Source organism: Columba livia, chromosome 7 (assembly GCF_036013475.1).
Source record: "Columba livia isolate bColLiv1 breed racing homer chromosome 7, bColLiv1.pat.W.v2, whole genome shotgun sequence".
Lineage (NCBI taxonomy): Eukaryota > Metazoa > Chordata > Aves > Columbiformes > Columbidae > Columba > Columba livia.
This window is the reverse complement of record NC_088608.1, coordinates 14,560,874-14,580,163: the sequence shown is the minus strand read 5'-3', so window position 1 is coordinate 14,580,163 and position 19,290 is coordinate 14,560,874.

The window sequence follows — 19,290 nt, the reverse complement described above, 5'->3', positions numbered from 1 at the left end:
GACTATAAGTTGGTCTTTCAAAGCTGTCTCCATGTAGAGGAAAATATTTCTATTACTTGATCATGAAACTGCAAGTGTGAGAAAGACAGGGAAGGATTTTGCAAATAAGTTAACAAGTCCTTCTGTGAGAAAGGAGGTCTGGTTTTAGAAGATGCTTTATCAATTAGTTCCGTATTTTAGCTGGTGGTAAAAGAAATAACAGTCCTGGAGATGGAAATAGAGGGACGCTTTTTAAAAGAGGTTGTTTGTACATTGTCAATAGAGTAACCCAATAATGTGGTCATCAAGATGATCTTGTATGGAGGGGCACAGGTGAGGTGCAGCCTGCCCTCAATGCTTTCTGTCACTGCCTTCCAGCTGCAGATATGGCAGGTCTGTTGCAGTCTGTGTCGACAGGAGGAAAACACAGCATGGAAAAGTCAGACATTGAGATGAGGAAGTGCAGAAATAACAACATTGTCAAAATGCTTCACTGGAGAATACCTCTGAGATGTGAAACTGACTCATGTCAAACATAGCACACAATTGAAGCCATTTCTTGAGTGAACCCTCATCTGCTGAATATCTGTATATCCAAATCAAGTATGTGATGCTTCCTCTTGCAGATAATTTTGGAAAGAAAAGAATGAGATGTTCTAAGCTCTTTGTAAGCCAACATTTCAGGAGCACTTTCAGGCTTCAGTCTGAAAGGAAGGGGGATGAAAGATGGCTTTTTCTTCCCTGGTGTTGCCCACTGATTAGGTCTAAGTTGTTCCTCCTCCACATGCTGTCTGCTTTGGATCCCATTTGAGTATCTGAATTTTCCTTGAGTTCTGTGCAAGGTTCAAGTCGAAGTTCCTATTGGTTAGCTATTATAGCACTTCTCATTAGGTCATTAGTGAAATCCTTGACTTGATTGAGACCAGTGTGAGTTATGAGGTTGCATAAGTCAACACAAAAATAAAATCCTTATGTTTCTTATCCGTTTCCTCAGGTTATCCTTTCTCTTGTATCAATGGCCAGGCAAGATAGTCATTTATAACCATGAGTCTTTGGGATGTAAAAATGGAATTTGGCTGGAAATGTGTGAAGTTTTGCTTTTAGTTAAGTTGAATGTCATTCTTTCTTTGAAGAAGACAAAGAAGATGACAAAGGAAAGTACAATTTATCCACTGTATTGACATTTGGGTTTAGAAAGTACAAAAATACATGAGCTGCACATACTATTAATATTAATAATGTTAAAAAAATCCTCTCACAAGGGCTTTGTGTTAATCTTACATGATTCAGCTAGTGGTTGCATAGTGAAGGAAGATCTTACATATTTAATAAGCAAATTGAAGTGGGCCCAAATGAATGAACAACATAGCACTGTAAAAAGAAACAGGGAGGAAGGAATTCTTGTCAGATGAGGTGGCTGAAAAAAACCTGATCTACCAACATTTTTATGTCTCCTATCAAATGTCATAGTGAATTGAAAGTAGAATGTCTGAAAAAAAGAAGCAGAAAGTCCATATATATCCTGACGAATGTAACTCCATTGTTTCCATGAAATTGTATCAAAAAGGTCATCACCCTATGTATGAAAATACCATGGCAGTTGTTCTATGGCTCTTTCAATTTAGAATAAGCACTTGAATGTCATGAAAAAGAAATAGCTGATATTCTATAATTAAAAGTAGATTTTGATTTACAGTGGAGAAGACGATAGGAATAGATCCTTCCATATTGCTGATGTAGACACGCAGCTTATTCGGGACTAAAAGAAACTCTCTGAAGGATGAAGGGAAAATATGATTAAATTAAAATGTCTGTTGTATGAAAATGTGTATGTGAAAGGAACTGAAAAATTCCCCCTTCTTCTGGTGTTCTACAAGTAATTCCTTTGGGTAAAGCCTTTGCCATAGCAACAGATAAAACCTTTATGAGGTGCAAAGATTTGCTAAGAAAATGAAGGTTTTCTATTCTAGTTCAGTTGATGACTTGAAATTAAGTCTGGCATGAGTGTTTTGTGAGTTATTATCATTTTAAAGATGCATTTTTAAGTCTATATCAGCAAAGAGTCTGGTGTTACTTTTAGGGAATAAGATACACATGACTGCTGCATCTTTCTACTGGAGATGAAAAGCAGAAATCAGAACTCAAATGAACAGTGACTTCATTTACCCTTTACTCTGCCTAGTTTCCTATCATCTGTTCTTTCTGTTCCATCTCTCATCATTTTTCATATCTGCATCGCTGTCTTCCCTTTTGGCCTTTCCATGATGTCTAACATGTTCTATGCCGTTCACAAATAGAAGAAAGCATTGGGATAGATCTTGGACTTAGGGTGTAATTTTTCTTCCTACTTTTGCTTGCTCAGTTCTTTGATTTACGTGTCGTCCCTCCCTGCCTCACACTGTATTCTCTGTTTATCCTATGGAAAATTAGAGATCCAGGCCATGCCTTATCTCTTGTCCTTGATCTTATTTTTCAGTCACCAATATCTTTCTGTCTCACCTGGTCCGTCAATAGGCTTTTGCTTCCATTCACTATGAGGCTCTCAATGACTTTTTTTGAGGATTTCCGTTCTTGTGTATTCTCAATAATGTCTCTGTGGATAGAATAAAATTGAAATTTTCTCACTCTGTGCATTCCTATAAAGGCTCCTAGCAACAAAGCTACAAAGGTCTTCATTATGTCATCCTCCACTGAAGGGTCCTGGCTCTTCATAAGATACAGGCAACTATCTTAGAGGATTAGGGTGAGACAGAAGAGGATTCTCTGATTGTCTGGCAGTCCTGAGAGTTTCTTGGCATTAGTACTCTTGGAATTTAAACTGTGTCAATTATACCTGCAGATGGAACTTCTCAAACTACGCCAAAAAGCTCTTTCTGTTTTCATCTTGCCTTTTTGCCTCCACCATCAGGAACACCAGTTTGTGAATGGAAATTCTCTGTGCTGCAAATTGCTGAATGCTTAAACAAATGTCTTCTCTCTTTTCTGTGTTTTGTATCCTGGGCTGTGTAGTTATGTTTTCTCTTTTATCCCTCTTTGTATGAGGGATCGGTCCTGACATTGTGGAACTGGGACTGCAAGATTAGAATGACAATGTGTGAAATGGAAACCTCTGTCTATTACTTTGCAATCAGCACTCTGCAGTGCTCTTTTCTGGCTGCTACCAAATCTCTGAGTTATGCTTTCATCAGCTGATTTGCTTTTATTTTATTTTTTTTTTCATCAACTTGGTCCTCAAGTGCTTTTTGAAAGCTGGTAGCTCAGCTGAGCTGCCTTTCTCTTGCTTCTGTCTTGAACACAAGTGCTCAAGGTCTCAGAAGTGTGGGACTAAAGAGGTATTGAAATGGGGCTCAGAATTCTGGGTCATACTTTTGTGCTGTGTCAGCAGTGGGTTGCATTCTGTAGAGGAGCATTCCTGGTTCCTGTCTGTGGGAACAAATGAACTCTGGGGAGAGCGGGGCAAAATGTGACACCACTTGGGGATCATCTCATTACTCCATTCCTCAGCATTGCCTTGTGACTGAGGCCAAAACTGCAGCACTACCCTGTCCTTAAAATGGTTTGTGCGATGTTTAGACTGATGCGCAAACAGAGTCATAGCACAGGAAGGAGAGCCCATCTAAAAATTACAAAAATAAAAAGCAAGTTCTCAAAACAAGTTTTAAGCAATTCCAACTCAAGACATTTCTTAATTGCAAGTGCCAAAATAGTCTATACTCTACACTCCCTTTTCTGAAAACCTTGAGGTGTGTGATTAAACTTACTTCTCAGGGTAATTTTGGTATTAAAGTACCTGTTCTACTGCTTCTGGCAGATCATTCGAGGAGACAAAGTAGAAAACAAAGTGAAAGAAAAATCAGTTAAACAGGGGAAAAAATCAATCTTTTCTTTAGAAAACTAATTTTTTATTAATCATCATATTAATTATTTTCATTTGGCTGGTGTGTAACAGTGGGGAGGGTAAGGATGTTGACTCCTGGCTCTTTTTATCCTTCCAGTTAAATGCGGACAAATTCAGTTACTTACTTACCCTGCTTGTGTGCACACAGCTGCCTTCTGCTTTCAGAAGTGCACATTGCTTTGTCTCATGTGTTTGACTGCATTTGAATTTTTGTTGTTATATGTATTAATAATTGGCCTTTGAATTAATAATTGATTCTTTTTCCAAGCAATTACTGTGTTTCCCAAGTACTCTGTATGCATTAGAACACCCCTGAACTATGAAGGCTACTAAACTGCCTTTTGAGTTCGGTGCAGGTTTCAATGAACTGGAATTTGCTCACGTCCCAGTGCAGGAAACTCTAGATTTCAGTCTTCCCAGACAATGTCCAATGCTCTCCATAATGTTTGGTATGGGCAGTCTGATTTACCCTTTGGAACCAATCAGTAGAGTGACTCCTATTGACCAGATAGGCAAAGAGCTGAGAGCAGCAGCTGCCTGGGGATGAGGCAGGAGGATGCTGCACCCTCTGATCTGCTGAGTGCAACACCAGGCAAGATAAAAAGACAGGAGAGTGCATCTCCATTGCAATTTTGTCTCTTCAGTCTTCTCCTTAGGAAGCCATACCTGGGTCAGGACTGTGTTTTAAAAGTTAGAGATTTTCACATGACTTGAAGTAGAAATTGAATGTTTAGTTCGGTAATGACTTGCACTTTACAAATTTGGTGCCTGCTGCAGATGGATAAACACCTAAGTCCTTTTCCTTGTCTTTTGATTCAGAAATGAGTGTAGGAGGGAGGAAAGAAAGTTAACTGTAAATAAAATCAAAGATACTTTAAATTTCCTGGATGTGTGATTTATTAAGCTGCCTGATAAAAGGTATTTGTACCATAGTGATTTTCTCTCAACCTTGCCTTCCTAGTAGACTGAAGACCCCCTACTTTTGTTCCCTCTGCAGTGGAAGATTTGATTTATCTCCTTTATGTAGGTGCATGGGGACATAACCCCTCCCTCTTTCCATTTCTCTCTGAAGGTCACAGCCCTGAAAAAGGGCCTTGGTTTCCCCCTCCCTGTAGGTAATTCCTGGAAATGGAACAAGGGAATCAAAATACAGCATCTGCAGGTGTACATTCAGTGAAACTGTCAAAGCTATTCAAAAACTAGTTCTCTTTAGCAATTAGTGGTCGCGCATGTCAAACGAAGAATCCACCACCTAATCTTCAGCTTTTCTTAGCATTGCACGGTATGTTCAGCCTTCGGTGGCTTAGGAAACAAGAGTCCCATCACAAAAGCATGGGCCAAAATATATTTAAGTGACCCATCTTACTAAATCCAAGGACTGCTAGGAAATCTGGCTTACCAGTGAACTACAAGGATAATGAACTGTGAAAGTTCAGGCTCCAAACAGTTACTATTTTCAAAGTCCTTAAGGTAATTTACAAGCCACTTAGACAAGTGGAAACAACTCTCAGTCCTTTTCAAAGATGGTAAACCGAGTCACAGAGAGGTGAAATGAGCACACCCCTGTGCAGATCGGCCTTGCCTGTGCTCCTGAAAGCTGACGAGAGTGTCCTCTGGCCTTGGATTTTCCAGACCTAAGGAAAGCCAAAGGGTGACAAGATCTCTTGTCCGCAGTCAAGCAAAAGTCCTGTGTAAACACCAGGATTTGAAGTCATGTCTCTTCCATCTAAGGACTCTGCTTTTAATTTTATTTTTCCTTGTACATACATAATCCAAGGCTTTATTAAGAATGCTTGTCATTATCTGTTATAGATTACTGTTGTAGCTAATAGTTGAAATGCTTGCATTACAGTTTGTCTTTAACTAAACCCGGTGGGCAGTGTTTACGTTGTGGTCACCACAGCATCGTTATAGCAGCATTTGGTACTTAACAAACTCTGAGCAGAGCTCAAACCTGACCAAGCTGTTCAGAAACTTTCAGCAAAAGGCAGGCTTTCCCATGGCACTTGCCCTCTTGTGCAGTATGGCTGACATCACCTGTGAAATATCTTTGGTTTACTCAGTTATCCAAAGGCACAGTATATCTCTTTGAGTAATGCCTGTGAGTTCATCACTTTTTTTTTATGCTACTGAAATATAGTTAACTATAAGGCTCTGGATTTTGGCATTTGTGTCTCAGCAGGAGCAGAACTGTGAGCACCTAGGTTTATGTATTTATTTTATTTTGTCTAAGCAATGGTTTATTATGAGTGACGATTTAATACCTCCTGTTCTAGATGAATTCTTTATGAGCATCAGACAATGAAGAGCTCAGCAAAAAAACAACCCAGGGTGTCTCATTTTTGTTTCAAGTATCAGTTTGTGTCTCACCCTCTTTGCCAATCCCACTGATCAGGCTAAAGTGAAGATCTAATTGCTCATCTTCCTCTGCATGGTTAGACATTTGGGTTTTTTGTTTTTGTTTGCATTTGCTCCACATTTTTAAATATTGTTCAGGAAAGTGCAGAAGAAAAGACAGAGTTAATTTAGTCTCTCAAATGAAAAAATCCTTCAGTGCTAACAAAACCTGCTATGTCTGTGCCACGTCTCTAACAGCCTGAAAATCTAATTAGGCAGAGAATTATTACAGACACTGTTTGCTGTCAACAATTGGAAACAAACAAGCAAACGTGCTTCCCAATCCATTTACAAATTCTCACTCCAGGTCTGGTGTTCCCTTTTGCCAAGTGGCCACATCTGAAACAAAGGCTGCAAAACCATGTTTTAAAAAGTAATTTGAAAAGGGAGCAGCGATGAGCATCTTGAAAGAAATATCTGAACTTTCTTTGCTGGTGATGAAGAAATTGTACCAGATTCAGCCTAGGTTGGGCTCACTGGGGTGGAGGAAGGGGACTTAATCTCAGTATTTGTCAGACTTTCCCAGTGCAGTGGCACATGCTGGTCAGTACAGGCCCGCTGGTGATTTCTCACAGAGAAGCTGAATGCCAATGCACTGAAGCTACATTGATTTATAGCCACCCTCCTTGAATGTAAGAAAAGATGCAGCAGGTCAGATTAAAAAGGAAAAAAAAAAAATAATCCTTCTAGCCCAATCTCTAACTGTGGTCACAAAAAAATGTCTTGAGTAGATTAAGAACAGCATATATGCCATTTCTCGCAGTGTGCTCCAAAATGCCATGTCAATAATAGTCATCAGTAGATTTCCTGTTATGAACTTAATCACTCTATTATTGAATGTATATAAACTATTAAAACATCCTTTCTCAACATCTCTACAATTGTCCTACGCCCTATGGGGCAAATAACTCCTTATTTTTTTTCTGTTAATTTTGAACTTGGCAACTTGTAGCTTCACATAGCATACCATAATTCTTGTATTTGTGAAGAGATGAACAATCACTTCCCATCCATACTCTCCACACTCCTTCTGTTTCCAAGGTCTTTCCTCACTGACAGGATTTTCTATACATGTGCTAAGCATTGTGCTCTTCTCTGACCCTTTCCCAGTTCCAATATATCTTTGGAAATACATGGCAGGAGGGAATATCTTGGTCATGATCTATGCTCCTAGATCTACAGCATTGTCTGCTTTTCTTAGGTCCATCTCAGCTCAGTTGTCTTCCCTCTTCCACAGTTCATGGTCTCTTCAGCAGCACAGCAGCTCACAGCAGAGCTTGCCCTGCCTTTTTTGGGAGATGAAGGGTGTCACAAACTCTTGTCTGGCCTGGTAATTCTTTCCTTAGTGTTCTCTAACCAGGTTTGGAGGCAAATTTAGTTGTCACTGTCCATGAAGGGATGTTGGGCTGGATATCTGAACCAACTTGGCGCCTCTTATATATTGTCTAATGCAGTTGTTTTGTTGGTCTATCTGTGTCCAGTCTTGCCCTGAAGAGACACCATCACAAATGGAAACTCCCTATGGGGAAAAAGTCTCATGTGCATTACAGTTTGCAGGGGCTTTATAATTTCAGTTGTGCCCGAGCTGTGAACAGAGGCTTGCAGCACATTGCTGCTGCTGCAGTTGTGCAGTCCTCACTGTTAATGTTTGAGGCTCGCAGGCAGCAGCAGGTGAGCGTGACATTTCAATTTTAAAGAGTTTTCAATTTTTCCCCTCCTCAATACGGCTAAGCAGACTTGTCATTTTGAGCTGCTTTGGTTTCTCTTGCAAGTTGTAAACGTAATTTTGTCAATGTGGATTACTACTTCCCAGCAGACACTTAATGCAAACATTGTGAATCAACTCAGATCTTGGATTTATATCTTGCTTTGGGAGAAAGAGAAACAACCAACATCAAAAAAAAGAGCAAATCCAGGAATAGTAAGTTCAAATGAACCAAGTACCTAGGAGAAATATTTGTAAAACCTCACCTTGCCTTAAGTTACTGGGCAAGATTTCCATGAGCTACCTCTAACTAACCAGAGAGGATGTAAAGAAATGGAACTTCCAAATATGGACAATTTTATAATTTTATGTTGTTACATTCTCTCAACATTTTGTCTCTTTTCATTGTGTCATGTTTGTTTTGATCTCTACTTTCTTCAGCACAGTGGGTGGCTTGTTTTTGTGATAGTACTTAATGCATTACAGGAAATCTAGTTGAAGGTTTTCAAAAGCCTCTTGTTCCCAGACATCAAAAAATAGTTAGAAGTGGAGAGTAGTTAGAAATGAATTGAAGGTGGGGAAAATGTTTCTATAGGAGAAAGTTGATAAAACTATAGATGAATATTTAAATTTATACTGTGGGTAATTTAAAATTGGACAGTACAATATATCCATCAAAGCATGAACTAGTAACGGACTTGAGGGTTAGATTAAACACTCTGGTTGGCTTTGAGGATGAAATTTTCAAAAGAAGTCAATCTGTTCTTTCTATTTAAGTGGTAATACTGTTCAGTCAGCATTCAACACATTAAATATTCCAGGATTTGTCTCTGGTATTATAAGCTGAATCTTTCTGCAACTGAAAGACAAGTCTTCCTGAAATTAAATGTGTTTGCAGGTTCCAGGCTGAAAATATGCAGTTTTGATTTGTAATACTTGAAAACCCATCAAGGAATCTTACGTTTTTGCAGCATTTTGGATCACTGCTGAATGTCTTTTGGGGTAAATTCTCTCATCCCCTCAAAAGTTGCCCTGTGCAATTAACATTTGGGGAAGATTTCCTAAAACATCCACCAGTGTTAGTGTTGTGGATCCCTGTTTTTGTTATGCTTAGTGTTCTTGGGCAGTGGAAGGGTAGAAAAGAGCCTACAGGCAAAACTTCTCAATTTGATCAGTTTTTGGAAAAGGAAACAAAACCTTAGAAATGATTTCTTTATTTTCCTTGAAGAACAGATGGAAATCATCAGCATGTGTTGTATCCAGGTGTCATCATGTGCAACAGAGGTCTGGAGTCAAATGCGCATCACAGTGCTTCCTGACCCTGGCAAGCTTTGTGGCATGCCATTGTCCTGCTTGAGCTAAACACACAGCCCAAGCCAGTTGTAACAGCCTCCATTTGAAGACAACTTTGCTATGAGTAGGAGGTTGGACTAGAGACCTCCAGAGGTCCTTTCCAGCCCAAGTTTCCCTGTGACTGTTTCTGGAAGTCAGAGTCCCTTCAACCATGTCCTCAACTCTGTAAATAATTCACTGAAATTATTGTAGCTTACTAGTTTTAAAACCACCAAAGGACGGCTTGGGGGATTGACTTCTCCAACTACTAAGGATAGGGCATTGTCAAGACATTTTAATGTTTGTAGCACAGATTTTTCTATCCTGGCACATCTTCTAGGCTCCTTCCAGTCCTGAGAGGCTTTACCACCCCACAGATGGACACGAATATTTCCATATTTCTGCATGCTTTTACTTGAATGGAAGCACTGAAAGATTTCCTGCACTGCTCCTCCTCAGTTGCACTCCCTGTTGTTACAGCTCTGACTTAAAAAAACATCAATGTGCAGTTCGATGGAGCTGAAACAAGATATGTATGCTTCCTTAGATAGTTGGCAGGTCATTGAGAAATAGCAAAAAATACCCAGTAATCAACTGGGAATAGCTGAAGCACATAACTGCAGCCCCATAGATAACACCTTTCACCTTTCAAACCATCTATTAACAAGGGTTGAATGAAAACCACAAACATTCATCCCTGTGCTGCATTTTTTCTTTACTGTGCTACCACATTCCCTAAACTGATTATTTCCTTCTTTCTGGGTTGCCTCTGGAGAGGGGAGAAGTCTGAAGCTTAAAAGACTAGTGAGATAGTAATCATTGTTTCACACTGTTTCCCTTCCAGCAACTTGCTGTAAGCAAGAACAACAGAAAAAAATATATATACAAGACAAGAAAGAAAGAGAGCCTGAGGAGAAAACATTCATATTGTCATTTAGATGAACTATGCAGCTATCCCTCTCGACACACCTATTCTACAAACATGTTTCTTCTCAACCTTGTATTCATTTTCTGTCCCTCTTCATTACATTAGTGATTCTTTTTGTCCCCTCCTACTCTGCCTACAGGCTGAACCACTGGCTTATTTTTTGGCTATATTAGCCAGGTTGTTTGTATGGCTGTCCCGTGGGTGACCTAACAGCTCAAACTAATAACACATATTTCTTTGTCAACATGTTACTCTCCAGGCTTGTTGAAGACATTTTATATGTCTAAATTGCAGTGATGTATTTTTGGGATAATAACACAGAAGTGGAATTAATGCCTTTTGGACCTTTTCTTTCTTGCAATATTGGACTGGCCTAGATAAATGTTTTTCTTACCTAGCTTATTTTGGTTTTATTTTGTTTCAAAACCCCCAAATTTAATAACTCCCCCCCCCCCCCCCCCCCCCGACCTCTATACAGAATTTTTGTTTGTTTCACTCAGTTTATTCTTATACAGTATGATCTTCAAGTTCTGGTTCTAACTACAAATAGAATAACTTGAGACATTCCAATATCATGAAGGTGTTATTTGTTTTATTTACATTGCAAAGTGCCTGGGGCTTAGGCTTTTGTATTTATGGAGGATCTATCATAACAAGGTTTCTTGACTAGCGTGAGGAATCTGGTCTGTGTTTGAGATTCCTGACACATGATTGAGGCAATGTTCATGGTAAAGATAAATTAGAAAGAAGGTAGAACTATTTTTTATCTCACTCATTTACCACATTATTAAACTTGCAGGAACATTGTACCTTCAAGTCTGTGACAAATTTGGTTGAAAATGGCCAGTAGAGTCAAAAGCTACCAAGGTGGATGGGGGCAGAAATGACAGATGTTCACAGGAACTTCCTGTGTCTTTAAGAAACCAGACTAGAGAAGAACTGGTGAAGAATAGTTCTTTTTTACCTATCCATTAATGCAGAGAAAGATGTGGTGTCAGACTCCATTGAAGTTAAGGTATAGCAATCCAATCCCACATTCTTCAGTAAAACATTAATGATAATGATTTTGTTGAAGCAGTGTCCACAGGCCTTAGGAAACATAGATCAACTTTGTCCCTTAGGTGAGACTCCATACATATACAGGAGCCGAAAGTCCTAGTTCTACAGATATTAGGATATGAGAAGATAGGAAAGAAATGGAAATTTTCAGAAGAAAATTAATTTACCTTATTCCTAACACATGGAGGATCTAGACACATTTTAATTTAGTCCCAGATCCTCACGAAGAGTTAGGTGCCCAAGGCCTATTGTCTTTCTTGGAAATTAGGTACTTAAATCTTTGTGAAGTTTTATGTGTGGGTGACTTACACAAAGTCATGCACATACTGTCTGCAGAGTTGAGGTGTGAATGGGACTGCACTAAATTTCACATCACTGCTTCACAAAGAACAGCTTAATTTGAGTGCATGTAAAGTGGGGTATTTTTGAGTGTGTTATATCTAAACTGGTTGTTTTTCTAATGCTACTCCTGAACACAACCAGAAGTTTTATTTGGTTTTAACACACAGAGACAACCTCTAGTCACAAAAAAACCCCAAGAGTTTGAGGTTCAATTATGAACCATTAGCATATGCAACTAGTGCTGGAGAAAGGATGCTGGTTTGTTTTGCTACAGGTTTCCACCAGTAGCTCAGGGTGGTTATTCAGTTCCTATTCCAGATAAGGTCTGTATGAACACATTGGCTCAGATGCTGTGCCTCATACCCTGTTAGCCACACTGTGGTTCCAGTCTGGAGCATCCCTATGTGAGGTGACCAGTCTGCTTGCTGGCTTCATCCTCGCCAACAGTGTGGGTACATTTGGCTCCATGCATCGGCTCTGCAAAATCAAACATATCTGCCAAAGGCAGCAGTGTTCAGTTCCCTGCAACTAGGGGCATGAGGAAGAGGAAATGGCTATTTCCTCACAGAAATGAATCCTGCTTAATTTATTTAGCTTGGCAAAGAAAAGGGTGAAGACCCAGAAGTCACTACAGTAGCGGAAAAACATCTTAATATTATTAAAAATGGGCATAAACTAGCTATGCATACATTTATAGTAGAAATTGGATGATGGTTTCTGACCTTCAGAGGGATAAAGGTCTAGAACTCCCTCCAAATAGCTGGACAGAATTTTAAAGACCTGATTTGTTTTAAGATAATAAGGGTCCCTTTTCAAAAGTACCCTGTCTGAATAGCTTAGTAATTTTATTTTTTAACTGAGGTACAAGACTTAACTCACAGAGAACGTTGTCAGGAAAATGAATGAATGACTATGGGATGCTAAAAGAGCTGCTAAATACTGGGTGGCCAGAGGAGTTCTGCTGTGAACACTGCCAATAGCTCAGCATGTAGGATGTCTTGTCTCCAGGCCATTCTGGAGTTTATCCTACTGTATCCTTTCAAATTAGCCGGATTCCAGCAATATGTTATAAAATGTATGTGAGCCAGAGCATAGTGAAGTAAGCAAGAAATAATTTATTTTCTAACTGTGGATTCATGTAGGTAAAATGACCCACAGTATTTGAAATGTCAGAATTGTTAATATAGCTTTGCATGCATTTGCGTGCTAATTTGTATTTATCCTCATAGCAAAAAAAATGTGGCAAAAAAATAGGTGACAGGCTTTCACCAAAGTGTCTACTCCAATCTTTTGTTAGTGAAAAAGGCATTTAGAATATGTCCAAGAGATGAAAGAGATTTTCTGATCAACTGAAACAAGTGTGAGGGTTAACCCTCTTGCCACATTTATGGATATATATACAAACCCCTTAAGCAGAAAGCTTCGATATACTCTAAACATTTTCAGGAGACAGATTTTAACAGCTTGTAGGTATTCTGTGAGTCAAAACTCTTTTGAAATGTGTAAAGCTAATATCTTGCTAACAAGCACAAAGTGCTAACACTTGGTTTCAGGGATCTTTCAGGAATATTCCTGTAAAGCTGTGTCTTCAGGTGTGTATCAAACAGCCCAAGAGGGGAGAAGTGGTTTCTACAGCAAGGAAACAGATATTCTTAAGAGGTGTAAACTGATATAATTCCAACACGCACTGCAATTACAATCAAACCTACTCATCATCTTCACAGTAGTTACTGTTGCAACCATTCTAGTAGAATTTCCTATTCTAATCCAAGGAAATAGCTCAAGTGCCAGGCTAAATTTTCCAAATGTGCCAGTTATTGGTGGCAGCTTGCACTGTGGGCACCAGCTATCCTCCCATTGCATGGTCTAGCAATTAAGCATAAAACCAAGTTGTCTCACTTGAGCACTTATCCAATGTGAGATTTTCATCTCGTCAGGCACAGTGTTGGTGCCTTGAATTGTGAGCATTTGGCTTTCTGCTGCTGTAAACTGCTATGCGAGCTCTAATGCAAAGCAACACACCTTTTTCTTGAGTCAGTGTTTCTCTTCATTCCCAAACTGAGATAATTCTTGGCAACCTTGCACGATGGGCTCTTTTGTCTACAAACAACTGCTTTAGAGCTGACTGAAGAGAGCTTCAAAATCTGAACTGTGACACTGGTTCTTGTTTATCTCAACAACAGGAAGGGGGGAAATATATGGAAAGAAACTAGTTATCTTCCTAGCATTTTAAGCAATACTCATTAAGTCTATTTGTTTGTGTATGAGTATGAAAGCATGAAGACCCATTGGCTTTTGTCTATTATAAATAAGGCATGTATTTAGTTATCATCCTTTTCATAAGACTCTTTTTACGAGAGTAAATTACTGTTTACTGCCCAATTCCTCTGGCCTGAAGAGAGAGAATCAGATTTTTTTTTGTTTGTTTGTTTCTCTATTATTACTGTTTTTGTAATTGCAGATTTGTTCGCCTTTATGAAGTATTGGGAGTTCTTTGTAGAGATCATTAAATTTATTGCTTTTCTCTTTAGCGAAAAGAAAGAAGTGCCCAGGCTACTTACATCTTTATATCAACACCTGAGTGTGTCAAAGATTAAAACATAAACTGAAAACATTGTTATGGTTCTCTTCTAAATATATTTCATGGTTCAGAACTGAATTTTGTCTCATGCTGAAATATTTCCTACTGCTGACATTTGATGTTGGCCTCAGTTACTCCTCAACCAACAAATTTTAGGTGTTTCACCAGTGATAAAATGAGGGTGTTAGTATGGATGGGTTGATCTGTGTTTAGATAGATTGCCTCTTCCATTCTCTTTAGTTTGTATTTTTGAAAAGAGTTGATAAGTGTGAGGCATCCAAATGCTTCTTGAAATTCAATGAGATTTGAGATCATGTCTCTCTGAATAAATACTCAGGACCTATGACAGTAACCTAAGAAGAGTAACCTAAAGAGTCCCTGCAGTCATCAGTTTAGCCTTCATATTCTCCTAAAGAGCTTCTGTGTAATTGTGCATTATATTAAGTAATATTATATTTTTCTCTTATTCAGAAAGTGCATTGAAGTATCTTGGTTTTACTCCGTGTTTACAGAATGGTGGCTACAGTGCCACTAGGTCACTCCATGCACCAATATTAGGAATATATTAAGGAAGCCAAAGAAATGCATTTTTTTTTCTCTCTGTAGAGGCAAGTCTGCCAACAGCCTGAGTTCCACTACTTTCTTTACAGCTGAAGATAGTTATGCAGCAAGCACATCTGCAAATTTGATTTGTCTTGTTCTTCTCAGTCAAAAGAAGGGTTGGTTTGCCATTTGTTCTTCATTTGCACAGGCTAAGATCAGTGGAAAAACCTGGCAAAGATCTTGTTACATTCAGTGGCAAAAGGAGATTTTACCAACATACGTGAGGACTGTCATTCTAGAATGACTTTCTGCACAAAGGTGTCCTGTCCTCAGTAAGTCTGCACCTAGCAGCTTCTTTTGGCCAATGAGGGACTCACTGGAAACAAAGGTTGTGACCTTCCTTGCAAACATGCTCAGAAATGGTATTGAGGGGCCAACAGTTGAACTAGGTGTATTTTTTCAGCCTTTCTTCAGAGCTCAGCTGTTTCTTTGTTTTGTTGGGTTCTTCAAAGCAATTTTTTGAGCTGATCTTTCTGTGTCTATGTGCTGGGGAAGACCCTGTGAAAACCTTCCATGTGCTTTCTCAGTCAGAGCCACCAGGAATAATGGATTAGCAACTAGAAAGTTATGGGGAGGGGGATGCTTGGTTGGTTGTTTTGTGGCTTTTTGTTGTGAAATGTAGCTGCAGTGGCATTTTACATACCCAGCAGTTCTACAGTCCTTCAGTTTACTATAGCTGGAGGAATGGCTGAATGATGAGCCAGCCTCCCTGTAGTGAAACCAGAACACAGACTTCCATAGTGAGCCTGGTGCTGCTTTTTTTCCTGTCTCCATTGATTTGTGAACCCATAGTCATTAGAAAGTGTGATTTTGCTCTTGTTTCTCACACTTCCCTTGAGTTTACTGTGACTGTTATTGTGTTTTGGTTTCAGGTTCCAGCTGAGATTTTATACCTTTGATATAGAGTGTGAATTAAAACAAACCAAAACAAAACAAAACAAAAAACCCAACAAACAAATGGAAAAAAGGAGGAAAAAGCTGGGTTATAACATCCATGGAGTTTTTAGTGGTTTGAGGTGGTTTTCCAACCTGGTCTACAGGACATGGCTTTTCTTCTTAAATTATGAAATAGTGTCTTTTAACCCCACAGTAACCATTGCAATTGTGCACTTCATTTTGTAAGCATGGATTGAAGGGTGACGTATAGGAGAGTCAGCTGCTCTGTAACCAAGCCCATGGAACAGTCGCCCTTGCTCTGCTGTGTGCTGGGATGTGCCCTTGGTTCACCAAACCATAATATCTGGTTTTACTTAGACAGAACAAAGATGAAGGAGGGGAAGATGGATGAAACCTGGAATTCAGAAACAGGAATTTTGCCATTGTTTCCAGCAGGCTTCCTCTGTTAGATGCCTCCATTCCTCTATAAATATGAAAAACATTACAGAAAAAAGTTAAGCTTAGTAAGTGCCAGGCTTGAATCTCCCTCAGACATGGAAATGAAAGAAATTTCTACATTTGGGTGATGAGTTGTTAAGAGACAAACTGAGGATTATACGGAATGGGGAATGATCAAACTTCAGGAAGACCTTAAAGTTTTTCTTTATTATCAGTGAACAAATTATGTTTATATACTGTATTGTGCCTGGAAGTCCTAGGCTCAATTCAGGCCTATAAGTATGGTTGTAGGATGTAAAGAAGACAGAAATTCTGGTCTGGTTTCCTGAACTGATACATTATTCTCACTATCCCAGTTTCCCTAAGTCTAAAATTGAAATAATCTATCTTCTAAGAGACAGCATGTTGATGATTTGTTTCATATCACACTCTGAAAATGACATATTGTTATAAATTCATCCCTTCTTGCAGCGAGTGTGTGATGATAAGGAATCACTGTACCTTTAAAGCAAAAGCAAAATGTGAAACAACAATTGACCCTTTGGCATTGATGAGTTAACCTGTTTTTTTTTTTTTTGTATCCCAGGCTATCCAGATTGAGGAACTCATAATAAATTCTCACATTACATTTCTCTGAGGCTTCTTGTTACAGAGCTATTTTGAAAGGTTAATTGTCAAACTTTAGTTTGGGATTATATAATGTACTTCACAACTCCATAACTTAAATATTAGCATAAAAGTGGTGGGTGATAAAAAGAGATGTTTTTCATATTATTTTGAAAGGTTGAGCTCATATCATTATTCATGATTGAGTAAATAGGTTTTATTCCAGGCTACTAGTAGCACTATAAACACTCACTTTAAGGCTCCTGGATCTCATCTGACCCCAGTTAACATTGATAGAAAAGTGTATTTTGATATTCATGTTCTTTGGATCAGATTCTTTACCTAGGATGACTGTAATTCACCTTTCCTTGGTCATTTGAGGCAGCCTCAGAAGAATGGGACTGCCTTAAAAGAATGAAATATAAAAACAGATGGTGTTTAGTCAAATGTTTGTGTCCCCTTGTCTCTCCCCTCCAGTGAAGTGATGAAGGAATTGTGCAAATGACTCTGATTGCTGCCTCGCTTGCCCTGTTGAATAAAAAGGAGTTCTAAGACAGTTCTTCATTATAAAGTCCTTGGAAATCTATCAAGGGAAAAGTGCTATGGAAAAGTGTTAGGTAAATGAGGTATTGCAAAAGTTCCTATTTGTTTTAATTTTTCCCTGACGCTATATATGTACTTCAGTCTTCTGAGCCCAGGAAGTCAGCTGGATAAAGCCATCTTCTGAATTTCACCTTGCATTGACTGCACCACACGTTTTAACAGAAAAGATAATAAGACAAGGAGCGCTGACGCTCACAGTGCCCTGGAACAGGTTGTTTAGAAAGGTTGTGAATTTTCCATCACGGAGCATTTTGAAGAAGAGGTCAGAGAAACATCCATTAGGAAAGAAACTACTTTTATTTGGAGCAAGCAGTGGAGTAGAGAGCAAGCTGAGATCCCTCCTAAAGAGGGATATATTTTTTTAATTGATTCCAAAAGTTGCTTGAGGCAAAATAACAACCGTTCTATAACCATGCTCAAATTGATGTTATTCTTGCTGGTATGAGTTCTAACATTTGGGAAATATTTGAGGGCAGCTGTTCTTGTGCAATAACATAGCATTGCAAGGGGTGACTCCACAGTCTGTATCTAATGGCACTGAACAGGTTCATCAGTCACTGTACAATGTATCTGCTCTACTGCTGCTCACCAGGTACAAGGCAAAAACAAAAAACATGGAGAAGAAGTCATCAGAGAAAGTCACTCATTTCGGTTGCCAAGTTCTTTCACTAGACTTTGTACAAGACTAGGTGCATGTCTCTGATTGTACAGTGTTGTGTGTGACTGAATGTACAGTATGCAAATGTACAGTATGTGTGAGTATGTGGGCACCTGCAGAGCTACCAATTCCCCAAACCATGCACCTGGCTCTGGATGGAGCCTGAATTCTGCCTTTTCCTCATACTGTGTCCAGGACACCTAAGTCACCACTAAGACAGGACGTAGCTGTGGCAGGGAAAGACCAGCTGCACCTGAGTTCCCTGAAGGAAATATCAGATTTAACTTGGTCATTCTTTTGTGTTGGGAATTACACAATCTTTTCTACTCTCTTGTTTGGTTAAGACTGTAGAGTGCCCTAGATAATATCTAAAATCAATCATGAACATACATATATACACATATGTCTGTGTATTCATGTATATATGTATATATAATATGTATGTGTATATATATAAAAAGGTGGGTTCAGACTTGTGTGTGCATGTATCTTTGTACACACTATGTATAGCTAGTGAAGCCACAGTAAAGAGATGTCTAAGCCCAGTAAATAGTAAATGAAGATGATGTTAGTTTTGGACAGTGCTTTCCTGGCAGGTAAAGTCCTATATGTCATGCTGTCACTGGACTGTAGTCTGGAGTTGGCAGCATCTCTGAACCAAGTCCACTGCAAAACACTGTCTCCTGCAGATAAAAGTTGAGTGGCTGTTTCTGTAAAGGAATTTTGTCTCTCTGAGCACAGATTCGGGACACAGCTGCATTTCAGTGAACCTTGTTATAGCATTTCTTAGATCATACCAGAGAGACTTATGACCTTTATAAAGCCAAGAAGGACAAACATTGCTGCTTTAAAAGCTTTTAGGAACTGATCATTTTTCATGCCCACTTGTCTGTGGCAGTTATAGTAAATTTGCTGTTCTCTGCATGGCTCCAAGATACAGTTTCCTTTATTACAGAACCACAACAAAAAATACTGTAGTAATACATGATTCTGCCTTGGTTCATTTCCACTTAATTTAGTATTATTAACTGCGCATGGATGGTTGTTCTCCCTTTAAAAGGTGACATTTAGAATTCCATAGAAAGCAGGTTGTTTTTAATTCACAGCTTTCTTAGATCCAGATGTCCCTAGAAGTATTATTTTTGCTATAGTAGTAAGTGCTCTTACCATAAGGCTGAATCCTTTTTGCTCTGCTTTGCGTATCTACTGGGGAACAGGTCCTTGCCTGAAGACTTTTCAATCTCAAACAGTATCTGATTTCTAC